Here is a 5,838-nt window from a genome sequence, read left to right on the forward strand (position 1 = left end):
TCTTCTAGCCCTTTCCTCTTTAGCTTGCCCATTCTTTCTGTAGTTATCCTCCTCTTACCTTTAGCTCTGGTTTCTACTGATTCTGGCATGCTTGCACCACCTTATGCAGCCCTTTTGCGGGTTGGTTAATCTACTGTTTTTCACCGGCCTCGACCGCTGATCTTCTTTTGTTTTTCCCCCTCACGGCTCAGTTAGGCTCCGCCTTTTGTGACTGTCCGTTCCTTTCAGATTCCTACTATCCTCTGCTCTTGGTTTCACTCTGTATTTCTATCTGTGTCTGTTAGGGTTTTCTCGTTTCTTACCTGTTTGCCTTCTTTCCAGATCTTCCTCTGCTCCTGTGTATGCAACCGTGCGCTGACTCCTGTGCTGACTATTATATTCTTGAAGCGGCAGGAAGGAGCATTTGAATATTGGAGCAGCCACACCGAACATAAGTGGACAAACCATCTAGAACAGTGATCAGGGTTTTTTGTGCCTTCGGCTTTTTCCCTGAATTGGGGTTGGCTCCCTGCGGTTCCCTTTGGCGTGGGTTCTCGTCCCTTCCAAGGTGGCCTCCGGGGGAGCTAGACCCTACGTACACGAAAAGAAACCTAGAAAACCCAAGGAAAAGAAGGCAAAGGAGAAATGAGAAACACCACAAAAGAAATCCTCTGGGATCCGGAACTGCTCATCCGACAAAGAAGGTGAGGAGTGGTCTCAGGAAGGTACACCGGATCCACTGAGTCAGGACACCATGTATGATGATACAGGGCATGAAAGCTGGCACAGATGTGGCTTTGACCATCGGGCGGGCAAGGATTAAATGTACCTCAGTAATAACAAGGGCAGGCACATGTAACGTGGTGAAACTGCACACACATCGCCAATTGTCTATAGGCATACTGTCCACAAGTACAAAATACATCAAGAGGCGCAGCTGGACCTCCAGCCAGATCAGCGATGCGAAGCAGGAGACTGCAGTTCTCATTTGTGCCAAGGTGCCATCGCCCTTAAACCAGTGAGAAAAAGGTATACGTGTCTGTATTTTAACAGGTTTTTCTGGCTCTTTGAGCCATGTCAGATATCTTAAGTACTTTTGCCACACATATCCACATTATTGGTTTACATGTGCCACCCCTTCTTCTGCGAATCCACTCATTCCTCCAGCTCTGCAACTCTTCACCCCTTGCGCTGTTAGGTTTCGCATAGGGCTTACGAAAACAAACAAAAGGCAAATCCCTTCTTGTGGGTGTACTGCGCGCCCAGGCGGATAAAAGACAGGAGTCCTAGCAACGCTTGAATGCAATGATGCAGGGACTATGTCATCCCCGCGGCAAAACAATCACGGAGCACGGCGCACAGAGTCTGACCGCGCAGGAGGGTCCTTTCTTCTAACCCATGTGGTCTCTCTCTGACGTCTTACATTATAAAAGCTCATGGGAGACCGGCAGTGAGTGTTCTTTCAACATTAAAACCTCTGGATTCTGTCTACACGTTTTTCTTCGTCAGAGAATCAGGCCATTTCAGGGAACCAGGTATTTAGGCAAGATAGTATTAGGAATTACCTGCATGCCTTCTGAATAGCTGTAAAGGAGGGCAGAAACATCATTCTAGGTAAGAGTGGGATTGGGATCATTGTATTAAACACCGTTTCTTTCCAACCTTGTGGATACACCCATGTACTAAAAGGTTTCTGTGGGCCTCATTACGACCCAGGCGGTAAGCGGTTTACGGCGGCGTAAACAGCGCTGACCCTTACCGCCTGATTCCGAAGTCCCTTAGCGCCATGGAGGATTTAACACCTGCTTTTAGCAGGTGTTAAAATCCATGGCGCTAAGGGACCTTGTTGTTAATTACGCCACCGTAATTTACGGTGGCGTTATTAACGCCTTCCCCACTCCCATTATTCCCTATGGGGCAAAAATGGGAATGGGGAAGGGTAAATGGGTTAATGGGGACTTACCGCCCCGCCAACCTCGGAATGGGGCGGTAAGTCCGCCAACCACCATGGCGTAAACGTAGTTTACGCCATGGTGGTAAAGGTACGACCCAGGCGGTAACTTACCGCCTGGGTCGTAATGAGGCCCTGTTTGTACCTTTACTGCAGCTCCTGCCCTGATCTCAGGGAACAAGGGGGGGGAGGGTGTCACGTAGCACTCTCACCTGGAGGGCCCCACTTCCAGTACAGTCCATATAGAGTATCTGGAGAGGGGCTCCTTCAGGGTGGGTGGTGTATTGTCTTCCTGACTCATGAGAACTTGAAGCAGAAAAACTCTAGATCTTGTCAAGTTCTGACATGCTCCCATTGGTTGTTCATAATAGTGGCCCCTTCTAAACTTTACTGGACTCTTTGCGTACACCAAACATTCTTCTGCTCTTTCTGATCTGTAGCTGAACATTCTTTGTCAACGGGTAAAATAGATGCTGTGACTGATTTCCCTTGAAACTCCCCTCGGGCCCTGTACAAAGCTAGGTGCACTAGACATAGTGCCTCTGCTAACTCTATTTAATCCAGTATAAACACCCTAAGGACACCAGAAGCATTGGGGATGAGCAAGCATATGCAACAAAATCCAACAGATGTCTCTCTCCCCACTCTCCTCATATGGCTACGCCATACATTATCTGCTGCAAAACCATGTGCATCTACTATCAGGTCTAAATTTACATTGTACTCATTGCCCAGGAAATCAGCGTCAACATTCCTTTGTGACCTCAATAGTATGTCATCAAATTCTATAATACTAGATACATTTAAACCATTCACATCCATACTGTTTGCCATCTTTGAACATGATGATAAGAGAAAAGAGAAAGACATATAAACAATCATTCTAATATACCTTGTAAATCCCAGGTTTCTTATTATTCCTGAAAAGTAACAATTAACTGATTTTCGTCCCCCCCCCATTTTCTACTGTAATGAACGGAGAATCCTTAGGGCATACTTAACTTTGAGCCTGCTCCTGTGCCAGTGGAGGATTGCCGGTATCCCTTTGTTTGTTTGTTTGTTTGTTTATTAATTTGTAATGCGCACCAGACCCGGGGTATAAGCGCACAGCAGTTATGCAGAAACATTAATACTTTCAGCTTAGGTTACACAAATTGCAGGTTACCATGATATATACATAACAGAGAAAAAAAGGGCACTACATAGTTACATAGGTTTACACAGTTGCAATACAAAAGATTCAAAAGATTTACAGTGGCTCTGAAGCTTATGTACAGAGAGCAGAGCAGTACATGAATATACATAATTTACAATTTTAACGTACCGCAAAACAGGGATTTGCATGGGATCTGGGACTAAATTAAGATCAGATCTGAAGTAGACATTGTGATGCATACAGACACAGTTAAAGGTCATTTTCTCTGATCCACGTAATGGTGTTATATCTGAACTTAAGAAAGGTTTGGTCAGCCCTCAATGATGGTGGGAGGGAGTTCCATAGTTGCGCTGCTTTAAGCGGGGAAACTACTCCCTCCAGACTTAGTTAGTTTAAATCTGGGTACGACTAAACAATCAGAATTAGCAGTCCTAGTAGGACGGCTATTGGTTTTTCTGTTGAGTCTTTCCACAAGGTAGCAAGGGGCAGCGTTATTGAGGCATTTGTGGGTAAGCAACAAAGTTTTAAGCCGGATTTCATCGCTGATGGTCATCCACTTAGTCTGTCTTCTTGCTTCTACGATGTGTTCTCTACTAGCAATACCCTGTGCTGATCTCAGAGCATTGTTCTGTAAGATTTGTATCTTGTTGATAATTTGCTTACTAGTGCTCAAGTATAGGGAGTTACAATAGTCTTATTTGGACAAAATTAATGCTCGGGCCAGTATGGTACAACTATTCTTTGATAAAAAAAGGTTTACCAGCTCTAATCATCTTGCAGGTATATGCAGAAGCCGATGCCATGGTATTTACCTCTTTAGTAAAGGTGAGGGTAGAATCCATGTAGAAACCTAGCGTTTTCACCTCCTTAGCAACCTTGATAGGGTTGCTGTCGATGTTAATGGGAGAGTAGTTCGGACCGAGTTTATTGAGGTTGACTGTGGTCCCAAGAATGAGGAGCTCGATTTTGTCATCATTCAAGTATAGACCGTGGCTGGTCATCCATGCTTGAATGTTGAGATAGATTTTATTTACTAAGGCCACATCCTTATCATAATCCCTGGTAAGCGGTATAAGGATCTGGGTATCATCTGCATAATTAGTGTAGGTGACACCCAGACAGTCCAGATTATCGAATAGAGGCTTAGTAAATATATTATACAAAGTGGGTGAGACACAAGAGCCCTGTAGCGCACTGCAAGTAATGGGGAGTAAAGTCTGCCGCTGCGAAAGGTGAGAAGACTCTCATGGTCCTTTTACTCAAGAAATGATCGGATCCAAACTATAGCATCTTTTGCGAAATAGGCAGCTGATGCAAGGTGGTTGCAGAGTACCCTGTGGTCCACCAAATCAAATGCAGCTGAAAGATCAAGGAGGAGTAGCAAGGCTGTCTTTCCCCTGTCCCTAAGCTCATCAATTTGGGTGATGAGATCGATCAATGCCATTTCAGTACTGTGTTGAGGCCTGAATCCACATTGGCGAAGTCCCAGGAGTTGATTAGACTCTAGGTACTCCTGAAACTGAAGATAAGCAACCCGGTCTAATATTTTAAGAAGGAATGGTACTCTCATTATAGGCCTGTAGTTTGTTGGTATAACTGGGTCTAGTGATTGTTTTTTGAGTAGGGGAAGGACCCAGATTACTGGGGATGGTACCCGATGCGAAGGAGGCATTGATTAGTTTCATTATGAACGGTGAGAGGTCTCTAGCGGCGTCCTTGATCATTTGGGCAGGGCATTTGTCTTCTTAGCAATTAGAGGGTTTTAGCGAGAGGATACTTTTTTCAACCTCAAGGATGGAAACTTTAAAAAAGCTAAAGTGCAGAGATGGTTTAGTTGAGGGTGTGTGGATACTGGTGTATTGGGTTTTTTTGGGTTTATTTGGTGTATTTGGTTTAGGTAAGTGAGCTTTTTTCTCAGCAATCTTGTTCTGGAGAAGAGAGATTTTGTTGGATAAGGCATTCTGAATGTTGGAACACCACAATTTGTCCTTCAGGCTGGTGTCTGTTGGAAGAATGGGTGCTTCCAACTCTTTTAAGATAACTAAGAGTTCCTTTGTACTCGAGTTTGCTAGAAGAATCCTATTATTGTACGTTTCCTGTTTGGTATGCATAATTTCTTTCTTATAAATGCAGAGATATTAGTGAGGTTGGTTTTATTTTCATCGTTAGGATGATGTCTCCACATGACTTCACATTTCCTTTTTTCAGCTCTCAGCATTTTAAGGTATGGGGTGAACCAAGAATTCAAGTGGGCTTTAAGTTTGCTTTTCCTCATTTTAAGGGGGGCGATCATGTTTAAAGGTTTAGACAAAGTATTGTTTTATTTGTCTACCAGGGTAGCAGGATCATTGGTCTCAGGCAGTGCGTTAAGACTGGGTAATATAAGTGGTATGAATTTGTCTGCTGTACTATTCCTTTTATTCCTGGTAAGGTTGGGGGTGGGCTATTGGGTTATTCTTAGGAATAGTGAATTTAGCTGCAAGGTTGACGGATAGGAGGTGGTGGTCTGTCCAGATTTGGGGAGTTATAGAGTTGATAGAGGGCTTGCAGTTAAATTCTGCCACCCAATCTAGGGTCCTGCCTTTATTACGTGTAGGTGCAGTGACCCTTTGGGTAAGGCCAAATTCAGTAAGCACATTGGATATAGCTGTGGCGCGCTGGTCACTCGGGTCATTGAAGCCTAAATTGAGGTCACCTAATAGGAGTATTTGAGAGGTGGTTTTCAAATTGTCCAATAGGATCAAAGAAAAGT

This window comes from Ambystoma mexicanum, chromosome 6q (genome assembly GCF_040938575.1).
Source record: "Ambystoma mexicanum isolate Mex_15411 chromosome 6q, UKY_AmexF1_1, whole genome shotgun sequence".
Lineage (NCBI taxonomy): Eukaryota > Metazoa > Chordata > Amphibia > Caudata > Ambystomatidae > Ambystoma > Ambystoma mexicanum.